This window comes from Chiloscyllium punctatum, chromosome 36 (genome assembly GCF_047496795.1).
Source record: "Chiloscyllium punctatum isolate Juve2018m chromosome 36, sChiPun1.3, whole genome shotgun sequence".
In the NCBI taxonomy this organism is placed as follows: domain Eukaryota; kingdom Metazoa; phylum Chordata; class Chondrichthyes; order Orectolobiformes; family Hemiscylliidae; genus Chiloscyllium; species Chiloscyllium punctatum.
In genome coordinates this window covers 13,944,231-13,960,410 of record NC_092774.1, presented here as the reverse complement: position 1 = coordinate 13,960,410, position 16,180 = coordinate 13,944,231, and the positions used below count along the sequence as shown (strand labels likewise).

General features: G+C 49.7%; 1 long non-coding RNA gene across 1 annotated transcript; it reads left to right on the top strand.

Annotated features, from left to right (window-relative positions):
• Positions 1 to 721: 721 nt before the first annotated feature.
• LOC140460825 (uncharacterized) lies at positions 722 to 11,572 on the top strand. The gene is made up of 3 exons (XR_011954366.1): positions 722 to 752; positions 6,389 to 6,460; positions 11,287 to 11,572. It is a non-coding gene; the product is annotated as an uncharacterized lncRNA (long non-coding RNA).
• The last annotated feature ends 4,608 nt before the right edge of the window (positions 11,573 to 16,180 follow it).

Below are 16,180 nucleotides of genomic sequence, written 5' to 3'. Positions count from 1 at the left end.
TAGGGCAACGTCTCTTTGAAATGTAGATTCATTTGGATATAACTGTGTGACTTTACATATGAAGATATCCCTTTGAATGTGCTCACATCCCTTTGAAATATAATCTTGTCCATTTAAACCTCTTTATTTGCAGATTCGTGCACTTTGTGTCTTTCACTGTGTCTTACATTTGAACACACACACACCATGGGTGCTGGGGGAAAAATAAGCACTACCGTAGTGGGTGGGTGGGTGGGGGGGTTAAGAAAAAAAATAATAAGCAATGGATTCCAGCATAAAAAAATGCAGATATGACGCCGTTCCGTTAGATGTCGGAATATCTGTTTAAATTGAGCCGTGAGCTTTCCCAATGTAGACAGGGCTCCTCGAAACGTGGCAGTGTCCCCGCCCCCCGCAGCTGCAGAGTGAGACAGGAGAGTTTGTTTTTGTGAATGAACAGTTGGAGCGCGAGGTGGCTGTGACTTGGTGACGGGGAGGCTCCCCGGCCCCGCCCATCCCCCCACCCCCCGACCCCGCCCATCCCTCCCCGGGCCCCGCCCATCTCCCACGTGCAGACGTCACGCGGGGGTGAAGGCGGTTGGGAGGAGAAGTCGCTCGAGCGAGGAAGCGGCGGGAGGGCGGCCGTTAGGAAAATGGCGCCGTGCGGGCCCTGGGGACAGACCCCCGTCACTGGGCACCGCCGCCTTCCTGGGGCAGCTGCTGGGTCACGGGCCCCACCGCCCCCCCCCCCCCCCCCCCGGGCTGTACAGCAGGTAGGAGCCGGTGATCATTGTGGAGGAGGATGGGGGTTAAGGATCTGTTTGGGAACATGGTCGGCCGCCTGGGGGGTGGAGTTCACCTGGTCGGGGGGCGGGGCCTGTGACAACGATGGGGCCACGTGGGAGGGACTGGGCCCGGGGGGAGGGGCCAGGGGCCGGGGGAGGGACTGGGCCCGGGGGGAGGGGGAGGGGCTGGGACTGGGGGGGGGGGGGACTGCGGACTGGGGACTGGGGGGGGGGGGGGGGGGGACTGGGGACCGGGGGGGGGGGGGGGGGGGGGACTGGGGACCGGGGGGGGGGGGGGGGGGGGGAGACTGGGGACTGGGGGGGGGACTGGGGACTGGGGGGGGGGGGGGGAGACTGGGGACTGGGGGGGGGGGGGGGGACTGGGACTGGGACTGGGACTGGGACTGGGGGGGGGGGGGGACTGGGACTGGGACTGGGGGAGGACTAGGACTGGGACTGGGGGGGGGGGGGAAGACTGGGACTGGGGGGGGGGGGACTGGGACTGGGCCTCCTTCACCACCGCTCCCTCACCACCAGACGCCTGGAGGAAGAACGTCTCATCTTCCACCTTGGAACACTTCAACCCCAGGGCATCAATGTGGACTTCAACAGCTTCCTCATTTCCCCTTCCCCCACCTCATCCTAGTTTCAAACTTCCAGCTCAGTAACTGTCTCCTTGACTTGTCCGGACTTGTCCGACCTGCCTATCTCCTTTTCCACCTCTCCACTCCACCCTCTCCTCCTTGACCGATCACCTTCATCTCCTCCCCCACTCACCCATGGCGGGGGGGGGGGGGGATGGGTATGGGTGGGATACTGTTCAGAGGGCCAGAGTGAAATAGATGGGCTGAATGGCCCGCTTCCACCTTGTCGGAATTCGATGACCCTCCCCACGAAGGAGCATTTTATCTGCATCTATCCTGTCAAGCCCCTTTCAGAAATCTACTGGTTTCAATAGAGGTATACAGCACAGAAACAGACACTTCGGTCCAATTTGTCCATGTTGACCAGGATTCCAATCTAAACTAGTCCCACTTGCCTGCATTTGGCCCATATCCCTCTAAACCTTTCTACTCATGTATCCATCCGAATGCTGTTTCAATGTTGTCACTGTACCTGCATCTACCACATCCTCAGCAAGTTCATTCCACATGCAATTCACCCTCTTTCAAAATATTGCCCCGCCGGTTTCTTTTAAATCTCTCTCCTTATATTTAAATAAAAATGCCCCCCCCTCCCCCTCCCCTAGTTTTGAGTTCCCCAGCGCTGGATTGTTCTATGTTCTAAACTTAGTGCAGGAGGCTGAAAGAAATGAGCAGCTTTAAAACAAAAACCTCTCGGAGCTGAAAGCTTTCAATGAGAGTCTGAGCCCGGTGTTAAGTTCAGGTAACCTTTATTGCAAACCAACTTTGTTACAGCTTCAGATCCCCCGAGCAAAAAGGCAGAGAAAAAGCAGTTGCTTTTTAAACCCCACACCTCCCCTCCTCCTCACCACCCCCACCCGGTCTTTACTATTGGGTAAAAACAATGACTGCAGATGCTGGAAACCAGATTCTGGATTAGTGGTGTTGGAAGAGCACAGCAGTTCAGGCAGCATCCAAGTAGCTTCGAAATCGACGTTTCGGGCAAAAGCCCTTCATCAGGAATAAAGGCAGAGAGCCTGAAGCGTGGAGAGACTAGTGAGAGGAGGGTGGGGGAGTGGAGAAAGTAGCATAGAGTACAATAGGCGAGTGGGGGAGGGGATGAAGGTGATAGGTCAAGGCGGAGGGTGGAGTGGATAGGTGGAAAAGAAAATAGAAAGTTAGGACAAGTCAGGGGGACAGTGCTGAGCTGGAAGGTTGGAACGAGGGTGAGGTGGGGGAAGAGGAAATGAGGAAACTGTTGAAGTCCACATTGATGTCCTGGGTTGAATGGTTCAGAGGCAGAAGATGAGGCGTTCTTCCTCCAGGCGTCTGGTGGTGAGGGAGCAGCGATTGAAATGTTGGGCCATAGGACGGTGTGGTTGATTGGTGCAGGTGTCCTGGAGATGTTCCCTAAAGCGCTCTGGTTGGATGCCTCCAGTCTCCCCAATGTAGAGGAGACCACATCGGGAGCAACGGATACAATAAAATGATATTGGTGGATGTGCAGGTAAAACTTTGATGGATGTGGAAGGCTCCTTTGGGGCCTTGGACGGAGGTGAGGGAAGAGGTGTGGGCGCAGGTTTTGCAATTCCTGCGGTGGTAGGGGAAGGTGCCAGGATGGGAGGGTGAGTTGTGGGGGGGCGTGGACCTAACCAAGTAGATACGGAAGGCGGAAAAGGGGTGGGAGGGAAATATATCCCTGGTGGTGGGGTCTTTTTGGAGGTGGTGGAAATGTCGGCAGACGATTTGGTTTATGCGAAGGTTGGTAGGGTGGAAGGTGAGCACCAGGGGCGTTCTGTCCTTGTTACGGTTGGAGGGGTGGGGTCTGAGGGCAAGAGTGCAGGATGTGGACGAGATGCGTTGGAGGGCACCTTTAACCACGTGGGAAGGGAAATTGTGGTCTCTAAAGAAGGGGGGCATCTGGTGTGTTCTCTGGTGGAACTGGTCCTCTTGGGAGCAGATCCAGCGGAGGCGGAGGAATTGGGAATACGGGATGGCATTTTTGCAAGAGGTAGTGTGGGAAGAGGTGTAATCCAGGTAGCTGTGGGAGTCGGTGGGTTTGTAGAAAATGTCGGTGTCAAGTCAGTCATCATTAATGGAGATGGAGAGGTCGAGGAAGGGGAGGGAGGTGTCAGAGATGTCCAGTTAATTTTAAGGTCATGGTGGAATGTGTTGGTGAAGTTGATGAATTGCTCAACCTCTTCACGGGAGCACGAGGTGGTGCCAATGCAGTTATCAATGTAGCGGAAGAAGAGGTGGGGAGTGGTGCCGGTGTAATTACAGAAGATCAACTGTTCTACGTAGCCAACAAAGAGACAAACATAGCTGGGGCCCACACGTGTGCCCATGGGCTACCCCTTTGGTCTGGAGGAAGTGGGAGGATTCGAAGGAGAAATTGTTAAGGGTGAGGACCAGTTCAGCCAAATGAATGAGTGAAGAACTGGACTGGCAAAGGTCTCCAACCTCGTTGGGATGGCCCCTTCCAGGTTTTACTTCCCACCCCTACGGCGGTCACAGTCGCTGGGCGCTCAGCTTGGGTCCAACTGCACCATTGTAAATTGATTGACCGCACCAATCAAAAGGGGGAAAGACGAGGAGAGAATCCTGGAATCCCAACAAAAGGAGTGGACCCTGTCCAGTTGGGTTTTTGAATCCTGCTGTTGTTCTAATGTTAATCTTATTACAGACACTTGAACTAAGAGGAGGGACATGTGGGGGATCACTTATCTCCTCACCTCTCTGATCACGTACAACATCCTGATGGGGAAAGCCACTAAGTATGGGGACCGGGAATGATCAGAGGTTATCACCACCCATACTGAGGAGATGTCGTCCAGTGCACCGGACCAGACACCTTTGACGTGTGGAACGTGATGAAGATTGATTATTGTAATGGACTCTTCCATCAGAAAGACCAGATGGTCCATCTGGACAGTAGAAATCAGGGGGAGTTACCATGTCTTTACCGAACCTGTCTTTTTGATCTTACCTGCAGATGCAAGCCTAGTGAGGATAAAAATGATCAACCCCGTCATTATGGTAAATATTTTAAGGACGCCCAGGAACACCATCCCTTTTTGTAGGACGGGCCGACTCGAGAAAAGGGAAGCCTGATTGGGGAAACTCCTCAATCCACAAGGAACTTATTTATACAGGCCCACAGAACGCTCTTCACCCCAGAGGCAGTAGTATGTTACTCCTCTCTAGCGGGAGATGACTTACTTGCCCCGTCCCCAGTCCCCGATTCCAGACTTCCTACTGCCGATCCTGTGAAGAGAAATATCACTTTCCAATACCTCCGGTCTGTGTATACAAACAGCTGGTGTAACACTGCCTGGGGTACAGCAGGCCTGATGTGGCACATGGACCTGGAACGGAACCCTTCCCTTGTGCATTTATAGGCCTTTTCTCTTTTCAGAACCTGATACTGTCACCAAGACCATGTACAATAGAGCGAAGGGAGAGCCCAATGGGAACAGCATTCTGAGGACCATTGTCTCCCATACAGTGCGAGTGCTCGAGTCACTTGGCCCATTTCTTACAGCGCTCAAGCGACTCCTCTTGCAAAACGTTGACCCTATACTCCTGTAGACCTGACCAGACCCCCTGCTGTAACATTTCAGTAACCTCTTTTGACAAACTCTCCCTAATATACACCAAACCAGACTATTATTTCTTCAGCTAAGGTAAAGCTACCAATTTCCTTGTCCTGGATGGCAAAGATGTCCCTCATAAGGTCACTATCGGAGCCCTTGTTCCCACAACAGTACCTTGTCCAGGCCAGTGGACAAGTCGATGGAACCTCCCTCTGAGGAGGATGCAGCGGTCGGTCTCAGCCAACCTTGCTCCAACTGGAAGGATCCCAATGGACTGGGTGACAATAGAGGACACCCGATAGGCTGGGGAATCCAGAGTACCCTGAGGTTGGAAGGATCGGCAGGGATGACAAGTCAACAGAAACGCAATTCCCTCTTTTGTGGCCTGACCATTTGAGGAAATAAGAGTAAAGAGGCTCTGGAACAGAGTAAACTGGGATTATCAGACCTGTGTCTTTACTCTGTGCAGAATCGATATGCCTTAGACTATATACTCGCCCGGGAGGGTGAGGTCTGCACCATTGTCCAAGATAAACGTACTATGGGCATTCCCAATCTCACTAGCAATATTACTAAGATACAAGAAGAGATTCAGGTATTCCGTGACAGAATGACTGAAGGGACCAGTTGGGGAAACTGCAGATCGGGCTGATGATACAATTGGCTTATCAATGTAGCGATGTCTGTTTGTCAGTATTGGTATTGTTAGGTATTTAATTGCTAGGCTTATGAGGGCCCTTAGTGATATAGATTTGCCCCAGAAGATGTTCCTTTCGCGATCTGATGGCTCACCCACACGTGTCGATGGCGATGATAAATATGACCAGATGAGCTGTGAAGATGGTGGTGCTGCTCTACAGGATGTTGATGGCTGGACCACCTTGAAGGGCATTCGTTTGGACTAGCCTTCTCTTTCAGTGATCGCGGTGCAATCAAAGGGAGGAATGAGAGTGTGGGCATCTGGGTGATAAAGTCTATAGCCTTAAAACTTGTCTTTAAACATTCAGACTAAAATGTAATGCTGAATTATTGAATATATTTACTGCACTAGAAAATAAACAGGCAGGAAGGCTCAGAATGAGGAGAGAACTTAAAGATAGGGACACCTGGGCTCACCAAGTGATAACAGGATGCTGTAAGGCAATGAAGAACGTTTGCCTCAGCATCGGTGAATCTGTGTGAACAGGACACCAAGTGATAACATTCACAGCCGTTCCCTTGTGAGACCATTTTAGTGCTGAGACTGTTGAATCCTGTAGAAAATTAACTCTTAGTGCTTATCTGCAATGGATTGAAATGAATTGCATTTTGGGACTTTATGATGATATTGAGTATCCATTACTGGTTATTAAATACAAACTCTGTAAAAGGAAATATTGATAAAGCTTTACCTTACTTGCTGCAGGCGAGGCTCCAGCGGAGGAAACAGGCCGCGGGCACACTTCCGGCTTCGGGATGGCCACGCCCACTTATCCAGGTACTAGTCCCGCCCCCTCCTCCGCCCAGGGGACACGTCGACCCCGCCCCTTCCGAACGCAGCTCGTAAACCCCGCCCCTTCCAGGATTGACTCGTAAACCCCGCCCCTTCGGAACAAAGGAGAGTCAGTCGAAAAATGTGGCACTGGAAAAGCACAGGGGAGTCAGGGAGCATCCGAGGAACAGGAGAGTCAATGTTTCGGGAATACGCCCTTCATCCGTTGATTTTGAAACTTCAGTCTTCAGATTTTCATATACTCTGCAAAAAGAGATTACAAAAGTCATCACTATCAGTACAGGGTAGAAATTCAGAACAAGCAATTCTACTTTCTGTGGAATATTCTTTTCTTTTGTTGTTCCACAAAATTGAAAGCACCATCCCACTCTCCCTTCACCTCTGTTCTCACTCCGCTCTGACTAATTCCCCTGAAGGTGCTGATTCAGGATCTTACAGGGGCAGAAAAAGCAAAAACATCAAGACTGACATCTCTCTGAATTTTGGATACCTCCACCTGAAAGTTAATATCTTTCACAACACTGGGATCCTGCTGAGAGTGAGCAGGTCTGAGTTTGGGAAGCAAAAAAAAAGTGTCAATTCAGGGTGAACCTGCAATGCAGCTTCTTGAGGAAGGACCAGACACAAAATGGTTAATGACCCCAGGAAGGTGGGAGCAAAATGAGACATCAAGGCATTAACACCGACATTAGAGAGAAAGTGAACCTATTGACGTGGCAAAAGTTAGTAGAAAGCCAGAGTCATGGAGATATATAGCACAGCAACAGGCCCTTCTGTCCAACACGACTGTACTGACCAGATATCCTAAATCAATCTAGTCCCATTTGCTGGTATGTGGCCCATAGCTGGGTTCATCCCCACCCCCTGTCCTGAGACCTTGATGCCTCCAAGCTGACCCTCAAAGGTTCGGTTTGTCCCTCCATTCTTTCCCGGTTGTCTTTTGTAGGTTTTGAAAACTTTCCCAATCCTCTGAGTATAGGATTTGGAAAGTTATGTTGTGGCCGTACAGGACATTGGTTAGGCCACATTTGGAATATTGTGTGCAATTCTGGTTTCCTTACCATCGGTAAGATGTTGTGAAACTTCAAAGTGTTCAGAAAAGATTTACAAGGATGTTGCCAGGATTGTAGGATTTGATCAAAGGGAGGCTAGGGCTGTTTCCTCTGAGCATTGGAGGCCAAGGAGTAACCTATAAAATCATGAAGGGCATGGATAGAATAAATAGACAAAGCCTTATCTGTGGAAGGGAGTCAGGGGGAAAGAGTCCAAAACTAGAGGGCATATGTTTGGGGTGAGGGGAAAAGATACAAAAGAGATCTGAGGGGCAACTTTTTCACACAGAGGGTATTACGTGTATGGAATGAGCTGCCAGAGGAAATGGTGGAGGCTAGTACAATTGCAACATTTAAAAAGACAGCTGGATAGGTATATGAATAGGAAGGGTTTGGAGGGATATGGGCCAAATACTGGCAGGTGGGAATAGATTGGGTTGAGATATCTGGTTGGCATGAACGGGTTGAACCGAAGGGTCTGTTTCTATGCCGTATATCTCTACGACTAGTTGGACTAAAGGGTCTGTTTCCGTGCTGTATGACTCTGGAATTGGTCTTAAAACCACTTTCTTGCCTTCCCCCACAAAATCCACTGCTGTGTTACTCAAAAATCAGATGAACTCAGCCTTGAACATATTCAATGACCCCCTAACTGCAGGAAGATATCCCCCTTTCTAAACTCAATTCCTCTTGCTAATATACACTTGCCTTGCTGATTGTTTGCTACACCTGTCTGACAAATGACAGTGACTGGTGTAGAAGGACGCTGAGGCCTCTTTGTCCATCCACACATCATTCCAAAAAAGGGCTCGTGTCCAAAACGTCAACTCTCCTGCTCCTCGGATGCTTAAAAATGTGTTGCTGGAAAAGCGCAGCAGGTCAGGCAGCATCAAAGGAGGAGAATCGACGTTTCGGGCATAAGCCCATCTTCAGGAATGATTCTCCTTCTCCTTTGATGCTGCCTGACCTGCTGCGCTTTTCCAGCAACACATTTTTAAGCTCTGATCTCCAGCATCTGCAGTTCTTACTTTCTCCACATTCAAATACATCTCCATTTAAACAATACACCTACTTTCTGCGTTTTTTTTCCACAGCCAAGGCTATAACCTCATATTGTGGTACTGCATTTGCCATGTGTTTACCAATTGTGGTCTTCTCTATATCGGAGAGCGAGTGCAAACTTGGGGAACGATTCGCCAAGCATCACAGCGGTGTCTGCAGAGGGCGACCAGACCTCTCAGTAACCACCCATTCCAATTTCCCTTCCCACCCCCTTTCTGACAGGACCATCTTTGGCCTCCTCCATTGCCACAACGAATCTAACAGCAAATTGGAGGAACAACACCTCATCATCCGGGCAGCCTGCAGCCCGAAGGACTCAACGTTGAGTTTTCCAATTTCAAGCCCCCCACCCCTCCCTTCCCTGACTCCATTCCCATCCCCGACCTCCTCCCTGCCACCAACCAGATTCATTCCTCCCACTGACCAACCAGGTCGTACCCTCTAACTGTCTCGACCTATCCCCACTTCTCCACCACCCCCTTTTATCTGCAGTTTCTGCACCCAGCCCCAGCCCTGAAGAAGGGTTACACCTGATATATCGACTTCTCCACCATCTGATGACTCCTGCCCAACTATTTTGCCAATTGAGATACAGACCTGGATCAACGTTTCCGGAGTCTGTCCCCGCCGAATTCACTCTCTTTCCTTTCAGTTGCTGAAAGTCAACAATTGAATCACAGAATGGTTAAAAAAAGTGGAAAAGGGGGCGAGATAAGAGAGTGCCGTCCTCACAGACCTGAGACAGAGGAAGGAATTTGCAGTCGGGGTAAAGCTCAATCTTTATTCAGAGAGAGAGAGGATCAGGACTCGCAGCTTGAGAAGTTCATGGTCCAACTTCCGCATTCAGACAATGGGCTGCCTCTGATTGGCAGGAGGACCAGTCTCCTTCCAGTCCTCCAATGCTGCCTATTGGTCAATCAAAAGAAGGTCTCGCGCCGTTTTTTTTTGCGGACAGCGATGAGCATGCCCAGTGTTTTGCCCAGTCTGCTCTCCGGGGAGGTTGGTGTGACTGACAGATTGTAAGGGTCCAAATACCAATGGGGCAAAAAAGATAGAGACACAATTTTTTTTCCCTTATGGCTCGATATTTTATTCCTTTTGCATTTTGTCTGGCTGCTCAATTTTTGTATGTTTTTTTCCGCTTATTGTGGGGGGCAAGACCCCAAGACCAGAACTGGAGGGCATAGGTTTATGGTGAGAGGGGAAAGATTTCTGGGGGTCCTTAGGGGCGATCCTTTCGCGCAGAGGATGAGGTATGTACATGGAATGAGCTGCCAGAGGAAGTGGTGGAGGCTGGAACAATTACATTATTTAAAATGCATCTGGATGCGGATATGAATAGGAAAGATTCAGAGGGGTAGGGGGCAAATGCTGGCAAATGGGTCACTAGATTAATTTAGGATATCTGGTCGGTGTGGACCGAAGGGTTTGTTTCTGTGCTCTCCAACCCTGAGTCTATTTTTAGATAGTATGGAAAATAAAGACCATGAAAGCATGGGAAGGGTTAGAGCATGGAGACCACTGCCAGTTTGTTGCAAAGGATAGTGGAAAGCTCTTACACCAATTAGCAGAGTAAGGTTGAGGCTGAAAGGTCACTATGGCAAGATGAGATAACAGTCAGTAAAGTTAGCTTCACCTGCTAAATATGATTGACAGGATTGGGACAATAAATATTTGGGACATGACATTAAATATCTAATTAATGATTAGTAGAGTCAGCTTGCTTGAGACTATTGATAATAAATATCTAATCATGACATTAGGAAAATATTAAGTAGGGTCTGGAATGCTGACACTAAATCTCTAACCGTGACATTAGAATAACATTAAGTAGAATGTAGGAAAAACTATGAGGGTGCAACTAAAGAGATAATGGGAACTAACATCATGGTTTATTGTGTAGGTAGCGTGAGGTACTTTTGATTAATATAGTTGGACATGCTGATAAGCTAACAAACACACTGCTGAGCTGGAGACAATGCTGTCCCCTCTGTCCAGGAGTAAATGCTGGAAAGGTGGGATTGTTCATAGGGAGGAGGATGGTCTCCGGCTACACTCTGGTATCTATCAGCTCGTAAATGGGGCAGAACTGTGGAATTTAATCTCCAGGCAGTTTGGGAAATTTAATAAGGGAAGGAAGTAAGCAATAAATAGTAGATCCCTACAGAGTGCAGAGGAACAAAGGGTCCTTGCTGTCCAAGTTCAGAGATCCCCGAAGGTATCAGTACAGGTAAAACGGGGGATGAGGAAGGCATCGATTTGTACTTTTTCACACAGAGGGTGGTGCGTGTGTGCAATGAGCTGCGAGAGGAAGTGGTATAGGCTGGCACAAATACAATTTTTAAAAGGCAGCTGGATGGGTATGTGAATAGGTAGGGTTTAGAGGAATATGGGCCAAGTGCTGGTAAATAGGATAGATTAATTTCGGATATCTAGTCAGCGGGATGAGATGGACTGTTTCTGTGCTGTACAGCTCTATGGCCATCCCCTTCATTTTGAAATATTTTGGAACACCCTGTCAGGGTTCAGAGTGTGCCAGGTCCTGACACCTCCCTCCTCATTTCTCCTGTGCATTTTAAATCAATAATACCGTTTGTATGTTACTGGGTTAGTACTTTAAACACACAGACACGTACAATATAATCAGAATTTCTATTCGGTACGGAAAGTGATGACTTGTTTCAACTTTGCTAACAGGGTATCAGAAGGGGAAGATCTGCAGACAGAAATCTTGGAAGAAATTCCATAACAAGATCTGACAGGGTCACTGAATATCGTTGGGGGGGTTGAGTCTGGAAAGAGAAATCCATTTGACCTGCTTCAAAAGGTACTGGACATCAGTGTGAGCAGAGGAGCATTCAGAGAGGAACACACCAGTGAACTGAGCTTTAACTGGTTACACAGAATGAGTGTATGTGTCCCAGTGAGCTGACTTTGGAACAGACTGAGAGGGGGGCTGGGGCATTTATTTTACCCTGGAGCATCAGAGCCTGAGGGGTGACCTTAGAGAGGTTTATAAAATAGTGCCCAGGGATGTGCAGGTTGGGGTGGATTGGCTATGCTAAATTACCCATAGTGCCCAGGGATGTGCAGGTTAGGGTGGATTGGCCATGCTAAATTACCCATAGTGTCTACGGATGTGCAGGTTGGGGTGGATTGGCCATGCTAAATTACCCATCGTGCCCAGGGATGTGCAGGTTAGGGTGGATTGGCCATGCTAAATTACCCATAGTGCCCAGGGATGTGCAGGTTGGGGTGGATGGGCCATGCTAAATTACCCATAGTGCCCAGGGATGTGCAGGTTAGTTTGAATGGGCCATGCTAAATTAGGCATAATGTGCAGGTAAGGTGCATGACTCAGGGTTAAATGTAGAGCAATGGGGACAGGGGGAATGGGTGTGGGTGGGTGACCCTTGGGAGGGTCGGTGAGGCCGAGTGGCCTGCTTCCACACTGTGGGGATTCTCTGAAGGGAGGGGGTTTGGAAAGTGAGTTGTCCTCCCCGTCTGCTGCAGGTGCTGCGCATGCGCGGTGCGGCGGCCCGCTGAAGGCCTCGCCCCGCCTCCTGTTCCGTCACGTTTCCTCGCCCCGCCCCTAGTTCCTTTGTGACGTCACAACGCGGAAGTGGCCCTGTCAGTTTCAAAGTGAATCTCCCTCCCTCTGGGCAACTCTTCATCCTGGGAGGGAGACAGAGATGGGAGGAGGGGAAATTGGTCACTTGGAGCAACTGGAGTGAATTCAGGGAGGGAGCAGACTCCACAAACTCAGGTATGTGTCTTAGTTACCCGGGTGAGGAGGGACTGAAGGATAGAGATTGGGAAGGGGGAGGGCTGGATATCTTTTCTGTTTTGATGTTTAAAATGCACCCGATTCCCACCAGTAACTGCAACAGGTACAAGTACAGCACATGCAATATTCCTCATTGCAGCTTCAAGCCGGTTTTGCATCCTCTGTTCTTGCTCCACCTTGGCTCCAGCACATTCAGCTTCCTTCCCTCATTCCCATCCCCCCGCCCTGATGTTCCAAGCTGACCCTCAAAAGATCGGTTTATCCCTCCATTGTTTTTTGTGGGTTTTGCAAACTTTCCCAATGCTCTGATTATAAGAGTTGTGAAGTTATGTTGTAGCTGCACCAGACATTGGTTAGGCCACTTTTGGAATGTTGTGTGCAGTTCTGGTGTCCATGCGAGAGGATGGATGTTGTGAAACTTGAAAGGATTCAGGGAATAAGGTCATTGAATATATCCAAGGCTGGTTTCATCTGATTTTTGAACAACAAAGAAGTGGATGTTTGTGGGGGAAGGCAAGAACACATCTGTCGTCTGCAAGGTGTTAGAAAGGATTCTGAGGGATAGGATTTATGACCATCTTGTGATTGTGAAGGCTGGACTTTCAGAGCATGTTTTGCCCTGACTGGGAGCAGAAGAGTTTGACTGAAGTGCGTCGGTGTTAATGCCTTGATGTCTCATTTTGCTCCCACCTTCTCAGGGTCAATAACCATTTTGTGTCTGGTCCTTCCTCAAGAAGCTGCATTGCAGGTTCACCCTGAATTGACACTTTTTTTTATGCTTCCCAAAATCAGACCTGCTCACTCTCAGCAGGATCCCAGTGTTGTGAAAGATATTAATTTTCAGGTGGTATTATCCAAAATTCGGAGAGATGTCAGTCTTGATGTTTTTGCTTTTTCTGCCCCTGTAAGATCCTGAATCAGCACCTTCAGGGGAATTAGTTATATCGGAGTGAGAACAGAGAGTGGGATGGTGCTTTCAATTTTGTGGAGTAACAAAAGACCAGAATATTCCACAGAAAGTAGAATTGCTTGTTCTGAATTTTTACCCTGCCCTGGCAGTGATGACTTTTGTAATCTCTTTTTAAACAGTGTACTTGAAGATTTGAAGATAGAAGCTTCAAAATCAACGCATGAAGTCCTTACACCCGAAACATTGACTCTCCTGCTCCTCGGATGCTGCCTGACCTGCGCTTTTTCAGTACCACACATTTTGACACTGACTCTCCAGCGTCTGCAGACCTCACTTTGACGTCAATGTCTGACAGTCGCTCAATCCATTGGGACAGGAAACAATTTTCAATTGAGTCTGTGAGAAGCAGCAAAGCGTTTTGGTTCCTGTTTGAGTACGTTTTCAGCATCAGTGGGACTGGATGAGAGACCCTACTGTTGCAGCGCATTGAGTGTGGGGCGTGGAGAAGCATCTACAGCCTGGAAAGAGGAATTGACGGCAGGGAGGGGCTGGAAACGTGTGTGTGCGCGCAGCTGAAGCTTCGGCCATGGCGAAACCTGAGGAATCCCGCCCCGAGGAGAAACGGTGGAAGTGTGCTGATGGCGGAAAAAGCTTCCATTTCCCGTCTGCCCCGGAGATTCATCAGCGCCTCCACACAGGGGAGAGGCCGTTCTCCTGCCCCGAGTGTGGGAAGGCCTTCAGCAAATGCTCCGACCTGCTGAGGCACCAGCGCTCCCACACGGGAGAGAGGCCCTTCAACTGCCCCAAGTGCGGGAAGAGATTTACCCGGGCCTCCCACCTGCTGAGACACCAGCTGGCCCACACGGGGGAGAGACCGTTCTCCTGCCCTGACTGTGGGAAGAGATTTGCCCAGGCCTCCAACCTGCTGACCCACCGGAGGGTCCACACGGGGGAGAGGCCCTTCAGCTGCCCCAAGTGTGGGAAGGCCTTCAGCAGTTCCCCCAACCTGCTGAGACACCAGCGGGTCCACACGGGGGAGAGGCCCTTCAGCTGCCCCGAGTGTGGGCAGGCCTTCAGCGATTTCGCTTCCCTGCTGACCCATCGGCGGGTCCACACGGGGGAGAGGCCCTTCAGCTGCCCCGAGTGCGGGAAGGCCTTCAACAATTCCTCTTCTCTGCTGACCCACCAGCGGATCCACACCGGGGAGAGGCCCTTCAGCTGCCCCGAGTGTGGGAAGGCCTTCAGGCATTCCCCCAACCTGCTGAGACATCGGCGGGTCCACACGGGGGAGAGGCCCTTCAGCTGCACCGACTGCGGGAAGGCCTTCAGCAATTCCTCCAACCTGCTGACCCACCAGCGGGTCCACACGGGAGAGAGGCCCTTCAGCTGCCCCGAGTGTGGGAAGGCCTTCAGCAATTCCTTCAACCTGCTGACCCATCGGCGGGTCCACACGGGGGAGAGGCCCTTCAGCTGCCCCCTGTGCGGAAAGGACTTCACCCGCTCCTCCCTCCTCCAGAGGCACCAGCGAGTTCACATACCAACGCAGGGGGGATTGAAGGAATGATGGCTGAGTGCCATTATCGACTGGACTATTAACCCAGTTCCAGGGATCCCAGGTTTGAATCCCGCTGCGGCAGATGGCGCTATACAGGGTATGGGTTGAAATTGCTGAGTGAGGCAATAATTCCTCCAGGTTAAGGCTGTACCAAGGATCCAATTACAAAGGGACATCTTGGTGCTGACCAATAGTAAAGAAAGTGATGGGGGATGGGTGGGGGAGAATGGGGGTGGGGGGTGTGTGCGCTTTGACTTTGAGCTGTTTAAAAAGCAACTGCTTTTTCTCTGCCATTTTGCTGAGGGGGTTTGAAGTTGTAACAAAGTTGGGTCGCAATAAAGGTTACCTGAACTTGCTGCTGTGCTCAGACTCTCATTGAAAGCTTTGAGCTCTGAGGTTTTTGTTTTAAAGCTGCTCATTTCTTTCAGCCTCCTGCACTAAGCTTCCAATGTCGCATATCAGATGGAGTCGTGAATGAGCAGCCAGTATCGTGAGTACTCGTCAATTTTTCAGGAATGCAGAGTGTGCCATTTCATCGGCGTTGTAAAGTTTCCTGGCAGCATCAGGAGGTGTGGGCAGTGTTCACGAGAAATTATGTGGAGAGGCTGATGTTGGACTGGGCTGGATAAAGTTAAAAATCACACAACACCAGGTTCTCGTCCGACAGGTTTATTTGGAAGGATGAGCTTTTGGAGCGCTGCTCCTTCATCGTGTAACTGTGGAGCAGGATCATAACACCCAGATTTTATAGCAAAAGATCACAGTGTCATGTAACTGAAATGACATATTGAACACACCAAGATTGCTGTTCAGTCTTTCACCTTTTAGACTGAGTTTCAGGTTTCAGTTCATTAACCTGTAAATCCCAGAATTACTATTAATTCACATTCTCGAGATGACTTAAGGTTTTTTTTTAAAAAAGTGACATCTCAGCCCAGACAATGCATTAAAGGTGTGAGGTTCGAGACTGTCAGTATCCCAAATTTGGAACTAGAACCAGTCTGATTCAAACTGGGAATTTATAAAATATTACACTGATTGACTGCCTGCAGTTTCTGCACATTTTTGAGCAAAGTAGAATGTGTCTGCAAACATATTTCTGCCAATACAAGTTTGCCCAAAAAGTGATGAGTTTGTGCATGAGAGTGCACGTAAGTGTCTGCGCATGTTTGGTAAAGTGAGTGCGTGATGGAGTATACGCTGAGAGAGTGTTGGGGGTGTGTATGTGTGGGTGTCTGGAGAGAAAGCGTGTGTATGAGTGAGCTATCAAAAGCGAGGGCTTGCGTTTGGCTAAAACAAGGAAGGGAAGCCCATGAACAATTTAAGGGTCCAACCCTTT